Source organism: Neltuma alba, unplaced genomic scaffold (assembly GCF_004799145.2).
Source record: "Neltuma alba isolate B1F8T4 unplaced genomic scaffold, ASM479914v2 tig00000105_pilon, whole genome shotgun sequence".
NCBI lineage: Eukaryota > Viridiplantae > Streptophyta > Magnoliopsida > Fabales > Fabaceae > Neltuma > Neltuma alba.
This window is the reverse complement of record NW_021631921.1, coordinates 138,780-156,003: the sequence shown is the minus strand read 5'-3', so window position 1 is coordinate 156,003 and position 17,224 is coordinate 138,780. Positions and strand designations below refer to the sequence as shown.

Genomic DNA, 17,224 nt, shown 5'->3' with positions numbered 1-17,224 from the left:
AACTTGTTGACTAATTTGAGTAGATTAAGGAAGCTTGTTAAGTTAATTATTTGTAATAAATAAGTGCTGTCTCCTCCAAAATACACTTGCTAATCAAGTGTATTAGCTTTAACATTTGATGAAACTTTTAGCATGTGCAACTATTACAAATATCACTTTAGGAAAAAATAAATAAATATAAAAGACAAAATGGATTGAAGTCTTATATTTAGTACTAAACTAAAAGTCAAACTAGCTCTTATATTAAGAAATGGAAGTAGTACTATACTTTCTAATTATAGATCTAACATATATAACTAACTCCAAAGACTGCATTATCACATCAATATATTACACCACACCCATCTGAGATAGAAAACGTTAATGGATGGCAAAGATGGATGGTACGTGAAGAATGAAGATAAATCTTAATCACTATTATTATAGGCTTTTGAACCCGTTACAATTAGGTCATCAATAATCTCACACTCACTGAACAAGAACAAGGACAAAATTATGAAGGAAAAATTACAACACTACTACATCTCACAAGCATAGAAAATCTCAATAGTCTTAATAGTGATTGTTCTTGTTTATCAGAAATTTGCCTGTATGGCCACAAGTAAGAGCCTCAGTAGGAATTCTCTTCACATATTGAACTCCTTCTGCGAAAATCACACCCATACCCATATGCAAGTGAGGCTCTATATGACAGTGGAAGGCCCAAACTCCTGGGTTATCTGCCTTAAATCTAAGGACAGTCCAACCATGAGGAAATATAACTGCCGTATTTCTCAATGGAGGATTCTTCAAGTTCATTATCCTCTTCATATCTTCGTCCCTAAACTTTCCTTCTCCATATCCTAAAACCCAGAAATCATGTCCATGTAAATGCCAAGGGTGGATCTCACTATTATTCGCACTCAACATATTTGCGTTCTGTAATATCACATCCACCACTTCATCTTTCTGAAACATGTACACCCCATTTCCTGTTGTTGAATTAGAGTTTTTTGGTGGCACCGTGATGTCATAATCCTCCGGGAAGGTCATTGGCGGGGTCGCTGGTCGAATGCGTTCTTGAGGTTGAACTTGATAGCGCCTAGGTATGGTGTTGGAGGGAGGGTTAAGGAGACATTGTTGATGGACCATTTGATGAATCCATTGATTCGATTTTGTGTGTTGAGAAGGAGAACTCTTTTGTTTGAGTACTTTGGAGGCTGTGGGGTTCCCATTAGGGCAAGGATTTTCTTAGTGAAGGCTTTGCTTCGTTCAAAATCGTTCCAAAGAGGAGTCACTGGAGGTGGAATTATAGGATATGTGAGGCAGAGATAGTTTTGTAGTTTAGGATTGTTAGGGCTTGAGTTGTGTCAGGTTTTCGACCTCGAACTCCAACTGAGACCCAATAGTTTTGGTGAGGGTTTTGGTCAGTGGTTAGGAGGACGGAGTAGCTCTCACCAGAGTATATGTCGATGTCATCCACGGCAAACGGCTGCACATAGTTGCCGTCAGCTTCCACCACCACCAGTTTGTGATTCTAGAGAAATAATATATGATAATTTGGTTAGATGATGAAATTTGTTCGGTCATTTTTGCCAGAAACTAGATAGCCAGATGATGAAATTAGAGAGTATGTAAGTAATGTGATTTTAAAGAACAAGATGCACGTGTATTCGTATATCAGCAAAATAAAAACAAACTAGAATTAAACTTTAGATGATAATTGGATAAGAATTTATGCAAGTATATAATGAAGCATTTCTGATAATGCAAAGTTATTCTAAATTCGAAAATAACTCAGAGAATTTCATTCTTTTTCTTAAAATTTTATATTTCTTTTTATGATAGATTAATTATACATCAATATTAATGTCTCAAAAAATCAATATTAATATTAATTACTATTAAATAGAATATAAAAAACCCATAAAATTTAATGTTGTTTTCACATAGAATCTAATTTATTAAAGTGGAACCAAAAGAAGTCTAAAATAATGCAAATGACAACCAAAATAAACGACAATAAAGTTAGATCCAGACTTTGGCCTCCAAGCTCATCATCAAGTAAGTTCTGTCCTGCCTTTAACATTGGGCCCAGTACATATTTTTTATTTATTTTATTTCAAAAGGCTATGACACGCCTGTAACTCAAATTGTGTTAAAAAAGAAGAAGAAGAAGAAAGTTGTATTTTGACTTTTGAGGCCAAGCTTTCAACTGCAGTAAATAAAGTTGTATTTTGGATTGGTGTCTGTAATCTTATTGCTTTGACGGATTGAATATATATCTTTCCGGCCCGAAAACAGGTGGGTTTAACTCTCGATATCATTGACTTTCTAATAAAGTACATGTGATATGTTTCTTATTTACATTTTAAGGTACATTGTTGTTATTTTTATAAGTCCATATAATTCAAAAGTTGATATTACATATTTTTTCATTTTACAAGATAAAATATTAATATTTAGTAAATAATACGTATTATTAGAAGTTACTTAAATAATTTGAGTATACTAAAAAATTAAAAATTATTTAATTTTAACAAATGTAACGTGATAAAATATTTTTATGCAATATTAAATTATAAATCTGTTTATAAATTAAATAAATTAGTTTTAAAAAAATTATATATGTAAGGAAAAAAAAGTCTTCAATAAAAAATTTTATGTATGAAAATGACATAAATCAGAGTAAGCAAATCTGTCTTTTCAGTAAAATTTTCAATGACAATGACAGATTAATTTTCATTCTTGTTGAGTATTGTGTCAAATCTACGTTGAAATAATTAATAAATTCCAAACTAAATTATATGTGACTAAACTATACTAGTATCATGATATGGAATCACGGATGATCATTCCTTCTAGATATGTTGACCCTGGCTGTGTCTTTTTGGGTTGGGTACTGTTAGTGACAAGTGACAATACAATAAAGCACATTCAAAATAGCAACTTGACTTTCCAATAAATTCTAATCCCACCATTTCAGTAACAATTATGACCTTTTTTACTTATCATATTATGAGATTCCCTCTTCGTTAATAATAGTATATAGTTTAAAAAATAGTCTTATCATTCATAATCTATCAATAGTGTGATTTGTTAAATTTTTCCACGTAAAAATAGATAAGATGAAAATATAGAAAAAAATAGATACTTTCCACGTGCATTGCATGTGGAATGAAATATATAGGCACTTTAGCATGATTAATGTAAATTTAAAAATTAATCTATCTTTTTTATTCTAAATACAATTCATTTCTAACTAATTCATACGTACCAAAAAAAACCAGTTAAAAATATTAATTATTATCATAGAAATCAAGTGATTTTCAATACTATTCTTATTAACTATTCTAAATTCTAATATCATATTAAATTTTACTCTCTCACATATTGCCTATTAAATATAGGTACATATATGTATTATATACATGGAGGAAAATATTTAATAGTCCTTCAAACTATCAATCAAATATCTAATCAAAATGATTAAAAAAAACCTTTTAAAAAGTGCCCTGTATAAGGATATGATGAGGGGGGAGAGAGATAAACTTACAGAGATGGCAAAGTTGAGGGAAGCCAAGGAAGTGGTACTGGCAATCCTAATTCTGTAGGTCTTGTTTGGGAGAACATGAAGAACCTGAGGAGCACATTCTTCCCCTCCTTTGAAGTTACATTGAGGAAGGCTTGTGTTCATAAATTTGGCCCCCAATGAACAATTGAATTGTCCTCTTCCATTGATCAGCAATGTCTACAATAATGAATTCAACTCATAATTTATGTTATCCAAACAAGACTTGGGCCACCCAAAGTATAAATTTTTGCTACAATTACATATTATACCAACTTCTCCTAATTTTTGCTGAAATTAAGCAAATCTCTATTCTACTTTCACTTGATAGGACTGATTTGTGTATAATTTCATTTTTGAGGTGACATTTAAATGATTTCAGATAAAAACAAGTATGACTAATCCAATATATTCAAAATTAATTAATTTTACAAGTCTCCACCGATCAATCTAAGAGAGTATATAATAATTTGCCGACTTGAAGATTGTGTTGCTTCATGAAAGTAGGGGACAAAGTTCAATGATACCTAAATTAAAAAACCATATCAGCAATTATTTTAATTTTACTATTGAGTGTTCAGCAAGATTTCGATCTGCAACTTTGGAATCTAATTCTTCGAGTTCAAATTATTCCTCTTTATTTTATGTTTCCTATCACATGGACCCAAGGGACGACACATACATTAATAATAAAAAACTAGAGTTTTAATATTTAAAATAACAAGCAGGCCAGATCATGTATTGTGTATTTTATATATAAATTTTGAATATGAAATCTTAATCTCCTTATAAAAACTACGAGCTTAACATAGAAGCCTAGAAACTATTTTTAGTCTCCATTAGTCTGTGTGAGATGAGGAAGTCAAGAAATGAATAGTGATAGATAGATGAACTGTGAAATTCATTCTTTAGAAGGTAACTTCAAAAGAAAATTGTTTTTTAAAAATTTTTAATTAATTTATCAAGATTTTGTAAAATATATATGTATAAATACAAAAAAAAAATTATGAAAATACCTGAAAACCCTTACTGAAATAGTTCCACCTACATAAATGGAAAAGGAAAACTATGCATATACACACACTCTTTCTTGTTGAAAATGAGTCATCTAGCACATTTGTACACTTATTCAAAATGAGTCATTCTCTAATAAAAAGAATGAAAGCCTGCATCTTAATTTAATCTTGTTCATTTATAGAATGCAAGGAGGGTGGCTACTTTTAGAAAAAGAAAAACTATGCGCATATGCGCACACACTTTCTCTCTCTTCTTTTTCCTGCATAACTCACGCTCTCATATATATATAGAGAGAGAGATTTCGAACTCACAATCCCATACTTTAAAATGTGGGCTTGGTGGCATTTGAATAGGATCGCATCCTCTCTCATACTCATTTTTCTATTTTATTTTTCTACATCTCTCTTTTTCCTTTTGATGAAAAAAAAAAGAAAAAGAAATTTGTATGTGTGAGGATGATTAATTATTACCTGGGGTTCACCAATCCACTTGAGAGGATTAGAGGAGAGGCCAACTTCTTGTTCATGAGCGCTTTTATGCCACCAATCACTGAGCAACAAGTTGAAATCTCCATCATAGTGAAATGGTTCTTTCTGTCCCTTTGGCAAATCCACTATAAGCGATCCATACAGCCCTGCTGCTCTTTGCATCCCTAAGTGTCCATGATAGAAATATGTCCCAGCCTGCACCAAATCATTATCCCACTTGGATTAATTGTTATATACTAACTAGTTACCCCTCAACTCTAAAATTCCGAAACTTAAATTATATATGAACCAAAACATAAATAAATCCCTCTCAATACAACGAGAGAGATAGATACATGATCGTAATAATTCGATTGCTTTTGACATGTAGATCATGTAAAAGTGAAAAACATCATTATATATGTCTATCTCCACTCTTCCGGTGAAATCACTTTAGTTAAAGATTCAAAGATAATAAAACCAACTAATTAAGAGATTAGATGGAAATAATAATATAGCTCAATGTGTGTGTTTGTGTGTGTAATTACCCTATCAACTTTGAATCTGTAATGAAATGTCTCTCCTGGGTTGATAGCACACTGGGATATGGAGGCTGTTCCATCAGCCCATGGTGTTCCCACCTGCACAAACAAAACATAAATAAAATATTGAGGAACATTAAACTAAACTTTCCCCCCAATCACTCATAGTTTGATGTTAAAAGGTTGGGTTTACATCGTTTTATATTGTTGCTATATATATATATATATATATGTATATGTATAATATTTAGCCCTCCATTACTGACCGTTGCTTTCAGAAATTTTATTGTTACAAATTATTTCCTATGTATTTATGTACAATATAAAATTTACATCCGAAAAGCTGCAACCTATAGATCTAGGTTTAAATATTCTCTTTTCTATTCATCTCCATCCAAATTACACACCTAGCCACCTTTTTCATCGTTTTATACATTCACGAGTGCTTGTTGTTAGTGCCAGAGAGAGAGAAACGGCTAGCTTCTAAACGAACACTCATGTAACAACGCTGCAAAATTCAAAAACTCTTACTATTTTATATAGCTCTCCCTTCCAATAAATATGTGTGTGTGTGTATGCACGCATGTATATGTATGGATGTATATGTATGGGGTATCAGAAACTAACCTGTCTAATTCCATGCCAGTGAATGACGGTTCCCTCAGTGAAAAGCTTGTTGGTGAGAGCGATGTCGAGGATGTCGCCGGCCTCGGCGCGGATGGTCGGGCCGGGGAACTGGCCGTTGATCCCCATCACAACATGCTCCAAGCAGTCCACATTCTTATAAATGTACTCCACATCGAACTGGTAATGCCTCACCCTTGCTTCTACTGATGACTCAAACAATAATAAACACATCAAAATGCACCATAGCATCACAGTTTTGAAGCCCTCCATTGTCGTTTTGGTGAAGGGAGCTCAAGCTCTGAGAGAGCCTGAGGAGGACGAAGAAGAGGAAGGAAGAAGAAGAAGTTATGCGATGAAAGAACATGAAATGGAGGCTTATATATTTGAGAACTCGAGGACCTCATTGAAACTTTTGCTCTGTATGCCTGTAATGATTGTAAATATTTAATTTTTTTTGAAAATTTTTGTGTAAATAGAGTTATTATTTTATGGACACATGGGCTGTATGAAATAATTATAACTTTGTTTCTGAAGGCAAAGCCTTTCACGTGCGGCCTTACTTGATTGGCGTGCTTATCTAGTGGATTTGTTCAAATAACATTTTGACAATAGTGTTAAAGTTGTGTGAATATTAAAATATATATACACCAGATATTTATGTTATTTAGAGATTGATGAAAAGTAGAAGAAAAAAACTAAAAAATTTCACGATGAAAGTGCGTTTTTATATCTTTTTAACTTTTGGTTTGATTCTAATCTCTTAATTTTATAAAGTGCTTTTTCAATCCTCCAACACCAATATAGTTAGTTTCATTAATAAAAACGTAAAAATTGAAAGTTTAAATATTAATAAGACATCATCAAATATTAGCATATTAAGGTGCCAATAAAGGTTGGATCGCATGGAAGAATGGAAGATGCTAATTCCTTACAAGGTGGTGAATTAAAACTTAAATCCCCACTATAGGTTTAGTACTAACAGTACTTCGAATAGAATTGTCTTTGATAGGAGGTTAAAATTTTATATATGTTTACATACTTTATAAAATTAAACAGTGACCAAACTAAAATTTTACATAAAATCAGAAGAGTAAAAGTGTGTTTTTATTTAATTTTAATAAATCACGTATATAAAAGTGTATTTTTATTTAATTTTAATAAATCACGTATCATCTCAATATCAATGAATATTTAGTATAAGCTCAAAAAAAAAGATACTACCTCTGGTCCTAATTATAAGACCCAGTTGACTTATTTGAGGAGATTAAGAAGGTAAGTTAAGTTAGTTATTTGTACTAAATAAGTGTTGTCATTCCTAAAATATCCTTGCTAATTAAGTGTATTGGCTAGAACTATCATTATTAGAAGGACTATCTTGGAAAAAAATGCATAAATATGAGAGACAAAATGGATTGGGGTCTTATAATTAGGACCAAACAAAAAGTCAAATAGAGTCTTATATTAAGGACCGAAAGTAATAAAATTTAGTCAAAAAAACAAATTAGACAACTCATATTTTCGACTTTAGTATGATCTACGACACCTACCTAATTTATTAAAGAAAAATAAAGAGAAGCCATCATGGACAGATAAAAAGTAATGATGTTCCAAATCCTTCATTTTCTCACCTAATCACATCCTTTATATTTTTATATATTAGTTCATTCAAAAGGTTACTCCTGGACCATTTCAAAGTCATATTTGTTGTTCCCTAGCTAGTTAGTGTTTTATCCGACGTTACATTAATATTCTTCAATATAATTTGCATGCATGTTTTGTCCGATGTTTTGTGGTTGTAAGAACGAGGTCAAAAAAAAATCGTTGTAAGAATAATATTAGAAGCACCAAAAAATTGAAATCCTATAATAAATTTACACTAAAAATTTATTTTAATTGTATGTATACCGGAATCCTTTGGTATAAATATAGAAGAAAAGTACACGTTTTGAATAGGCGATCATTTGATTATGTGATTGATAATTTCAAGATGAATTATTGAGAACTTATAATTTAATATATATTTTATTATTTTTGTGTTTTTTCATATATAGCTTAATAGTTCATTATTTACTCGTATGTACACTCTCCACCGTTAAATAGATATATACTACACAATTTTTTAACTGATATCCCTTTTCTTATTATATAGTTGGGCTTAAAAATTTTTTTTAAAAAATATTCATGCTTAATGATTTGTCCACGCCTTAATAATTTTTTTAAGAAAATCCTACTTAATTTGGAATAGATTTAAAATTTTAAAAATGTTCAGATAAAAAATCTGCATAATTTTAACAACTATATATTATATTTGAGAACGGATGGAGTATCTTTATTTTTTACTCTTTATTATCATTAATTTGTATGATTAGTATCTTTATTTTGTACTCTTTACTATCATTAATTTGTATGATTAGTATCTTTATTTTGTACTCTTTATTATCATTAATTTGTATGATTTATTTATTATTTTCTTTTTTGATAAACTTGTGTGATTGCTTTTGGCCACACATAACATTTAATTTCTCTTTGATTAATCCTAGTCCACATGAGTTGTTGTACCATATATAATACTACTTTTGGTCCTAATTATAAGACCCAATTGACTTATTTGAGGAGATTAAGGAAGTAAGTTAAGTTAGTTATTTGTAATAAATAAGTGTTGTCATTCCTAAAATATCCTTGCTAATTAAGTGTATTGGCTAGAATTATTATTATTAGAAGGACTATCTTGGAAAAAAAATGCATAAATATGAGAGACAAAATGAATTGGGGTCTTATAATTAGGACCAAACAAAAAGTCAAAGAGGGTCTTATATTAAGGACCGGAGGTAGTATATTAGTAGTATAACAACACGTGACCCAATGTTCTTGATTAACCCTAGTCCACTTAATTAACCCTCGTTTTTTTTTTTTGGATCAAAAACAAGAGTCCATTTTATTAATACTCAAAAAACAAGGTACACACGCTAATAGCCACTTAAGCCTGGAAAATAAAAACACTCAAGAAACGCCTAGGAATACAACCTAACACACAAAAATTGAAACCAAAAAAGACAAAAACAAGAGCCAAACGAAACAAAGAAAGAAAGCAGAAAAATCAGATACAAAGCCTTAACCAATACCAGATCTATCTAAGCTGCCCAGACATAGAATTCCGTCGAGCAACTTCCTCATCAGCAAACTGATCTGATCCTGCAGTGCAAACAGTATCAAACCAAGACTCCTCATCTGATAAGAGTTTGGTAAGAGGGGGTGGAGGTTGGACTAAGCAACCTTCAACTCTCACCCCCTTTGAACCTGAGACTGCCAACCAATCTGCAGCCTTATTTCTTGATCTAGAGATAAGATCAAAACCAGTGCCTGTATCAGACTTCAAACGCGCAATGATGTGTTTAACTACAACTTGAAAAGGACCTCACAATCAGTCTCAATGAGCAATTTGCCACTGCCATACATCCTTTCTTTGGGTGCACGTACTTTTAATTGTCTTTTTTGGCACATGTGCTTTTAATTATATTATATGGAATACAGCCTGTTTTCTCTATACAAGAATATATATGGACCTTGCGTGTCTGCGATGCAAAAATGAATCTCTTTTATGGTCGGTCTAGAGCTACGTAAAATAATCCACATGGATATGCTCTCTCTCTCTCTATATATATATAATATTCCATTTTTAAAAAATCATAATATATATACTACCTCTAATTCTTGATATAAAAACTAGTTTAACATTCAATTGTGTCTTAAATATAACACTTCAATTCACCATATCTCTCATATTTAATTATTCTTTCTAAGCTAATTCTTATAGTAGTTGTATATATTAAAATTTTTATCAAATAATAATTCTAGTTAATATACATGATTAGTAAGGATATTTTAAGGAAGATAATATATATTTATTATAAATAACTAACTTAACTAATTTTTTTAATCTATTTAAATTAATTAATTAGCTTTTATATAAAAAAAAAAAAGAGAAAGTAATATAATATTTTTGAAGAAATTTTCAGGAAAAAAGCTTCGTAATTTTGACTCACTTTTCACTTTTTTTAGCTTTTTCATAAAGTAAAGAAATACAAATTCATGCATAGGTTTACTTAAGTAGGCTTTTCATTCGTTGGACAAAGTCTATAAATCATACTTCATAATAGTATTTGTTGATTAACATTACATATGTTTGCGTGTATATAGTCACACTACCTCTCATATTTAATATAAAACGTAGTTAACTAATTTGGAGAAACTAAGAAAGTTACTAAATTATTTTAAAATATTTATATTTAACATTTTTTTCTAATTTAATTTGCGTCATTTATAAATTTATATATGATTTAATGATACACATAAGTATTTTAGAGAGATCATATAACATATACAATCATTTAAAAGTAATTTAGTAACTTTCATAATATTTTCAAATTAATTAACTAAATCTTATATTAAGAACCGAAAATAGTATGTATCAATGGTCAAAGACGCGTGGTTTAAAATCCACAATTAAATCTAGAGAAAAGTGGGGGAAATTTTCATAGTAAAAATTTTATTAGTGAGAACAACTTGACAAATTTTTATACACACAAAATATGTTATATTCTAAAAATTTTATACACACTAGATACTTTGATTTAAGTCTTTCTTACGGCTAAAAAAAAAAATTCTATATATGCCCTGTTTGGTAGCAGGAAACTGAGAGGAAGGAAGTGGAAGTGGAATTGGGATATTTATTTGTTTGTTGGACTGAAAGTCAGTTCCATGGAACTCCCCCGGGAGCTGGATTACTACTTCTATAGAACCCAGAATTTTTAGACTATTATACCCTTAATAATTTAACATATTATCAGCTTTGTCCTTTTCTTTATACCCCATTCCATCTTCTCCTCCTACCTCAACGAGCCTTCTCCGGCGTCCAGCGTCCCCACCTTCCGCAATCTCCGGTGTCCCCATCCCCAACCTCCGCAATCTCAGGCGTCCCCATCTCCCACCTTCTGTCGTTGCTGATGGCTCTAGCATGATTTTCGTTCCATTTAGATTGTAATTTTTGCCCAAGTTTTGTGTGGTTTTGACTGCGCCCTTCTCAAAGTGTTCTTTGATGGCGGTGGTTGTATGTGGTGGAGCCATTTTTTTGGGGGGTATTTTAGTATTTTCATATTAAAAATACATATTTTAATTAAAAATTATATCACACTTCCATCAACTTGCCAAACATGTTTTAAAACTCACTTCTACTTCTATCAAAAGCTCTTCCACTGTACCAAATGAGGCATAAATGTATTGAATCAAATCCCAAGCTTAGTAATCGAATGGAAAAAATAAATTGAAGCAGAATAAAAAATATTACCAAGTTGAAATATTTTAACAATAAAATTTTTTTTTCATTTATTCAATCAACGAGGTACACGGATTCGGAAAAGGGATATTTAATTACTATTTATAAATATAATAATCAATGATGAATTTAGCTTTAAGAAAATATCCCAGCTTTGGCACATCATGTTTGCACCGTCACATTCAAATCAATAAAATAAAAGATGTGACCACCACATTGCCACAATCCTATGCACGTCTTGTGAGTTGTATCCCACTAACAACATATATAATGTCACTTTTATAATTATTATCTTTTATTTGTGTGATAATTGTGTATTATTGCTCATGATTCTTTTCCGTCAGCTTCTCCATAACTTTTGCTTTAATTAGTGGTTTGATTAATGTCATTTCTTATTTGGAATAATTGGTTATACCCAACGGAGCATCTCCTAAATGGCATTAATTAATTGCTAATGACCAATAATTGAGTCCACGCAGCTTATTGTTTAATAATAAAGTTACGTATTTAAGGAGTTTATTCTTATATGGTCATATTTATGAGGCAAAGCAATTTTATTTTTTATCTTATTTATAAGCCATGTTATTAAATTTTTCATATGAGTGTAAAATTATACCATTTATTTATTATTGATGAGAACTAGCTATTAAATTATACTCCTCTAATCATATTTGTAAATCACTCCAAGCATGTCTCACTAGAATCAAGATATATCTTAAACCTCATTTTGTCTTAAAATTTTATGATCTTTTAACTTTATTCTTATTTAATATATGCATTTTTTAATAAAGGTTAAAATGATACATTTACATAAAAAAATTTAATTGATGTAACTTATGAATAAGTCCCAAAAAAATTAGTTATTTATAAAAATATATATTTATTTTCTTAAAATAATACTTTAATCATTTCAAAGTGGATTAATGTTTTACTTTAGGATGGGATGCAATAAAAACATTCATAGCTCATGATCATCTTCATTATGCATATAAAATCTAAATAAGATTTAGTTTATGATTGCATAAAATGAAAAGGGATATGATCCCGGTAATTGCCTTTTTTTCTCACAAAGATTTTTTTTTGTAAGTACAGATATCCTCTTATTGGGAACAATCCTGTTTGAGGCATTATCAGACACTAAATGTGAGCACCTCTCTTAATTGGGATTTAAACCTTAGTTTATTATGTTGTGAGGGACTAGTCTTTTTAGCTAGACCAAACCCCTATTGGTCATGCATATTGATGCTCAAGACAAAGGATACTCTAGTCAAAATAAAATATAAATATAATCTATTTACGTCTTTTGTGGGAGATACAAGAAAAATATGGAATTTATAAATTCTGCTTATTTTTTATTGCTTTTGTTGATGCATGAAAATAAAAGCATTAAAGCATACACTATTTACCTTGTTCGAGTACATTATTAAATTAATATATCTATCCCTCCTATTTCGAATTTATTTGTATATATTATTATTTATTTATTTAATTTCCTTCGTATAAATATAATGGAGCATGGTAACTTTGATCTCCAATTATTATTTGTCAGTGCGCATGCTTTAATCTATCTTCAACCCATCTAGGAGCTTCGACTTCATTTTATTTATACATTTATTCATATCATTGATACTCGTTTTGAAAAGAAAAACTAGTTAAAATTAATCACTCTCATTGAATATGTCCATGTTTTCAATTATTTTCGCAAATTGCGCTTCCTCAGTATAGTTTACTAAACCAGCACTTCCTTCAGTCCTAAACTCCTAATTACAAAGCAAAGTTTCTTTAATCCGATATATATATATATATATAGAGAGAGAGAGAGAGAGAGAGCAAAGATATGGAGTTTATATATATTTTTTCTCAGTCATGCAGTCCCTTTATTTATTGTTGTTCTCGTTATTTTTCTATGAGTTTGAGAATGCTAAGTTGCCAACCATCATCCCTTATCCTATATTTGGTATGAGAGAATTGAAGGAGGGGGCAGAGAAAATTTTAAGCTCAATTTTAAAAATTAGAAAAGAGAGATTATAGTAAAAAAGAAAATACAAGGTAAAAGAACGAGCAAAATTAACTTAAAATTTTTAAGCCCACTTCTTTAATTTTTTAAATTGAGCTCATTATTATTTTTTTTGGCCGTTTCCCTTCATTTTGTTTCCTCAAGCCAAACGGAAAAAATTGTGAAGCATTAGTAGTTAACTTTGTCCCATGATTAAATTTGGAGGAAGTATATTCTTTATGTAATTAAAGATACTTAAAAAAATTAATTAATACTTTTAACAATATGCAAAGTCTATTTAAAAAAGGAAAAATGGGACAAAAAATTTCCTTGTTAAAAACTTTAGTAATAAGAAGGATCTAAATTAGAGTAACTATATTTTATGTATATAAAATTTTTTAATTGATACTTTCTATATATAAAAATTTATTACATCTTGTTACCAATAAAATTTCTAATGGCAAGCTGTACACCATTTTTTAAAAAATTTTCCTATAAAAAGGACAGAGGGAATATTTTTATAATAACTTCAATATATGATATGTTAATACCACCATAACCAGGATGAGAGACGGTGGTTTCAGTGTTACTTTTTCAGAGACATCATTATCTTTTATTACAGTCAATATTTGAGGCTGCATTTTTTTTTTTAATTTCAATATCGTTCAAATGGTTCCAAGAGGCTTCTATTTTGGAAGTTTTGACCACTGCAAGCATTCAAGACAGATCATTCATATTGAATCTAAATATATAATCGATTAAGGGGGTGTTTGGCAAAACCAAAACCTAGGTTTCAGAATCACTTTTCCGCAAAACGAGGTAACCTCCTCCATATATTTACTTCGTAATCCGTAAAAGCACTTCTGAAACCATGGTTTGGTTTCTATCCAAACACCTCCTTAAGTATTGAAATATTTCATAAGCTTTTGTTAGCCTTTTTGGTCATATGAAATCTAGACAGGACTTTAAGGTCAAAAAAATCTAGACACAGTGCCACCAACCTTTCAGCTTTTTTTTGGTCCAAACCTTTCAGCTTTAATTTAACAAATCACAAGGTTAGTGAACCAAGAACAAAAATTGAATTGAATAACATTAGATTGCTTAAGAATAAGTCATGAGGTTCTAAATTGAATTTATTTCCCCTCAACATCTGAATTTTTTATTTTAAACTGAAATTTGATATTATTTTTATAAATATTTCTAATTTATATTAATATTGATTAAGTTATTATTACTGAGCATTTTATTTTTGCTGAGAAATTGAGAACATAATCATTCACATAATAACATATGTAATATATACCCTCATATCCTAAATGTCCTGAATGTAGGAGTTATAAATAATTTATTTGTAGAGATTGAAAAAACTAATTAAATTAATTATTTGTTAAAAATGCATTGATTTCTGTAAAGTTACCCTTTTAATAATTGTGTTGAATATTACTCGCTTAATAAAAAATCTCTTAATATGTACATTTAATAAGAAAATTTTAAAAAAATTGTAAATTTCAAAAACAAAATGAATTAAGATATTACATTAATAATTGAAATAAACCTTTCATTAGCTCTTCTGTTAAAGACCTCAAAGAGTAAAATATTTAGAATATCCTTTATTTTATTCACATAATTATTCACTATATCCTTAACATAGAGCTACACCTTAGGTTAGAATATGTAATAGCCATTTTTTTTGCCTGAAATGTAATAGCCATTTTAAAGTCTAATAATAAACGAAGTACAAAATTTTGGTCTACTTACACCAACTATGCATGCATCAATGTGCTAATTACTATAATTAATATTAATAAAATAATTTCATCATAGAAATTAGATAAAGGACAAGATAATATGACACATCAAAATGTGCTAAATTTGTTAAACATCTTGTAATTTAGGGGCATTAATGCTTTCTTCTGACTAAAATGTTAGATCCTTCGGCCAGAAAAAAAGCTGGAGGTCCTTAATAGCTGCTTTATTTTATTTTATTTTATTTTTTAAAGTCTAAGTTAGAATACAGAAAAAGTGAAACAAAAGCGTGGGAATCAATCCCCACTGGTTCATCATGATCCGTGTCAGCTGGCCTTGTTATATCAAAGAGGATCATCATGATCCCTCCGCTCACCGGGCGACATAAAAAAAATGAGCATATTATACACAACAACAAAAAGAAAGCATCTAAAACCATTCATAGACGTTTCAACTTTTCGGCCGAGGCTGCTTCATGTTCAAACTAATTTTTTTATGGACGCGTTACATTGTTGCATGTTCCTCTTTTCGCATGTCATTTAATTTTATTAACTTTGAAGGGATAAATAACTTTGATGGCTCTTTTTTTTTTATAAAAAAAATTTAGATGAGTTGGATCTTAGGGGTTTATTGGGATCAGGATATACTTCCAAATTCAAAGAGCGCTTACAAAGTTATTCACAGATCACCTTCTAATAAAGTCCTTATATCAACAATAAGATTCAAGCTCACAACCTTATAAATTATAAGCCAATTTATTACCATCTGAACCAGCTCTTTTGATGGCTCCTTTTGTTATATTTATATGCACTCTCCCTAAACATTATTAGCACAAGACATCTTTTAAAATATGAATGTCGCTTTGCTTTTTTGACCAGCATGAATGTCGCTTTACCTGATTGGGTATTAATTAATTTTTTTAATGTTACTCCTATCTAGAGTTAGGAAAAATTAGGAATAAATCCCTCATTGAAAATCTAATTGGCAAATAGAACCTAAGGACTTTGTGCAACTTAACTTCCTTTATGTACAATTTATCTTTCCTTGTGTGTAATAATCTTCTGTGCAATGTGCAACTCAATTACTCTTTGTACAAATAAAATTTTCTTATGTGCAAGTTATTTTTCTTATATGCAAACTAATTCTTTATATCCAAATAATGTTTTATGCAAACTATCTTTTCTTTACACAACGTTCCTTCCTTTGTTTGTGACTAATTTTCTATGCAAACTATATTTTCTTTACACACGTTCCTCCCCTAAAGTTATTAGTATAATAGAAAATATAATGTAAATATTAAAATTTTCTATTCAAATATGGATGACATTGAAATTTATTCTATTTCCTTACAAAATTAATGAATTAACCACTTCTCTTAATCCCAATAAGGTGGCTAAAGTCTAATGATGGTGACTTAGGGTGGTATATCCGTGCACTCTTCTAGTCAAATTTATAAGATACTTCCATTATATTTCCTCACAATCAAGCTTATATATCATTAATTCTATTTTAAAATTTAATAATTTTATTCTTGTTTATATGTATAGATTTCAAGAAATTAACAGTTTACACAATAATAAATGAATAACAGGATTGTCCATTTGTGTTATAAATATAATAATATAACTTACAAGTGGAAGGAAAAATATTTTTACCTCTAATCAAAGAGGCATTATATATACGCTACTATATATATATATATATATATTTGCCAGACACAATATAATATAATATATATTTATCATATGTATATATACGAACCATGAACTAAGGACTTAACTTGCAAAAGGTTTGGAGTTTGGGAATCCATGTTCTCGGTCGCACTATAAAAAAACATGAAATTAGTGATAGAATTTAGTGATAAACTTTCATCACTAATTAAAATTAGCGACAGATTAGAAACAGAATTGAGTTAGTGACAAATTAGCGACAAAATTTTTTCGTCAA

General features: G+C 29.9%; 1 pseudogene; it reads right to left on the bottom strand.

Moving 5' to 3' along the window:
- Positions 1-382: 382 nt before the first annotated feature.
- LOC114714584 (L-ascorbate oxidase-like) lies at positions 383-6,537 on the bottom strand (annotated as a pseudogene).
- Between the last annotated feature and the right edge of the window lie 10,687 nt (positions 6,538-17,224).